Source organism: Triticum urartu, chromosome 7, assembly GCF_003073215.2.
Source record: "Triticum urartu cultivar G1812 chromosome 7, Tu2.1, whole genome shotgun sequence".
Taxonomy (NCBI): domain Eukaryota; kingdom Viridiplantae; phylum Streptophyta; class Magnoliopsida; order Poales; family Poaceae; genus Triticum; species Triticum urartu.
The window spans coordinates 564,691,292-564,694,010 of NC_053028.1; positions in this window are offsets into that span (position 1 = coordinate 564,691,292).

The following is a 2,719-nucleotide window of genomic DNA, read 5'->3' on the forward strand; positions in this document are numbered from 1 at the left end:
TAGAATTGAGCATAGTTATGAGGTTATCTAGGTATGATCATGTATATAGGCATCACGTCCGTGACAAGTAGACCGACTCCTGCCTGCATCTACTACAATTACTCCACTCATCGACCGCTATCCAGCTTGCATCTAGAGTATTAAGTTAAAAACAGAATAACGCCTTAAGCAAGATGACATGATGTAGAGGAATAAATTCATGCAATATGATAAGTACCCCATCTTGTTATCCTCGATGGCAACAATACAATATGTGCCTTGCAACTCTTTCTGTCACTGAGTAAGGACACCGCAAGATTGAACCCAAAGCTAAGCACTTCTCCCATTGCAAGAACTACCAATCTAGTTGGCCAAACCAAACGGATAATTCGAAGAGACTTGCAAAGATAACTCAATCATACATAAAAGAATTCAGAGAAGATTCAAATATTATTCATAGATAAGTTGGATCATAAACCCACAATTCATCGGTCTCAATAAACACACCACAAAAAGAAGATTACATCGAATAGATCTCCACGAGAGAGGGGGAGAACATTGTATTGAGATCCAAAAAGAGAGAAGAAGCCATCTAGCTACTAGCTATGGACCCGAAGGTCTGAAGTAAACTACTCACACTTCATCGGAAGGGCTATGGTGTTGATGTAGAAGCCCTCCGTGCTGGATGCCCTCTCCGACGGAGCTCCGGAACAGGCCCCAAGATGGGATCTCATGGATACAGGAAGTTGCGGCGGTGGAATTAGGTTTTTGGCTCCCCCTTTGGTCTAATGGGGGTACGTAGGTATATATAGGAGGAAGGAGCACATCGGTGGAGCTCCGAGGGGCCCACGAGGTAGGGGGGCGCGCCCAGGGGGGGGGCGCCCTCCACCCTCATGACCTCCCCGGAAACTTCTTGGAGTAGGGTCCAAGTCTCCTGGATCACGTTCGGTGAGAAGATCACGTTCCCTAAGGTTTCATTCCGTTTGGACTCCGTTTGATATTCTGTTTCCTCGAAATACTGAAATAGGCAAAAAACAGCAATTCTGGGCTGGGCCTCCGATTAATAGGTTAGTCCCAAAAATAATATAAAAGTGGAAAATAAAGCCCAATATAGTCCAAAATAGTAGATAAAGTAGCATGGAGCAATCAAAAATTATAGATACGTTGGAGACGTATCACATAGCCTGAATGAGTCCTGGGCAATCCCGTGATAAAATCCATGCCTAGTTTATCCCATTTCCATTCGGGTATAGGCAATGGCTGTAGCAATCCTGCTGGCTTCTGATGTTCTGCCTTCACTCTCTGACATACATCACAAACTGCTACATACTCCGCAATATCCTTCTTCATACCGGTCCACCAGAAACTGTCCTTCAAATCCAGATATATCTTGGTATTTCCTGGGTGAATCGAATATGGCGAATCATGGGCCTCTTGCAGAATCAACTTCCAGATCTCCTGATCATTTGGCACATATACGCGGTCCTCAAAACCATAAAGTATCGTGCTCATCCTCACGAAATCCCTTGGCTTTTCCTTTGCTCATCCTTTCCTTTATCTCGGCAATCTCCTTGTCTGTCTTCTGAGCTTCTCTGATCTTATCCATCAAAGTAGACTGAATCTCCAAAACTGCTACATAACCTCTCGGAACTATCTCCAAACATAGCTCACGAAGGTCTTCTGCTAACTCCCTGGGTAATCCTTCGGTCATGAGGGTATTGACATGACTCTTGCGGCTCAACGCATCGGCTACTATGTTAGCCTTTCCGGGATGATAGTGCAACTTCATGTCATAATCTTTAATGAGTTCTAACCATCTCCTCTGCCTGAGATTTAACTCCTTTTGTGTGAAGATATACTTCAAACTCTTGTGATCCGTGTATACCTCACAATGGTTTCCGATGAGGAAATGTCTCCATGTCTTCAACACATACACTACGGCTGCTAACTCCAAATCATGCGTAGCGTAGTTTAACTCATGGGGTTTAAGCTGTCGTGAGGCATATGAAACAACTCTTCCCTCCTACATAAGTAAGACTCCAAGTCCTTGATGAGAAGCGTCGCAATACACTTCATAATCTTTGCGTTGATCTGGTAGAATCAATACCGTGACGTAACCAAGCGTCTCTTCAACTCCTGAAAACTGGCCTCACATTCCTTAGTCCAATTGAACTCGGTGTCCTTCTTTAACAACTCCGTCATGGGCTTTGCAATCTTTGAGAAATTCTAAATGAACCTCCGGTGGTATCCTGCGAGTCCAAGAAAACTCTGGATCTCTCCAACTGTCGTGGGTGATTCCCAATTTGTCACGGTGACAACCTTGGTGGGGTCTACTGCTATTCCTTCTCTGGATATAACATGTCCAAGAAATCCAACTTCCTTCAGCCAAAATTCACACTTGCTGAACTTGGCATATAACTGAAGTTCTCTGAGCTTCCCAAGTACCAAACGCAAATGTTCCTTATGTTCCTCTTCATTCTTCGAGTAGACCAGAATATCATCAATGAACACTATGACGAACTTATCCAAAAAATCCATAAACACCTTGTTCATCATGTTCATAAAATAGGCAGGTGCATTAGTCAGGCCAAATGACATAACGGTATACTCATATAGCCCATACCTTGTGGTAAAAGCTGTCTTAGGTATGTCCTACTCTTGAATCTTCAACTGGTGATAACCTGATCGCAGATCGATCTTGGAAAACACCTTAGCTCCTTGCAGATAATCAAACAAATCA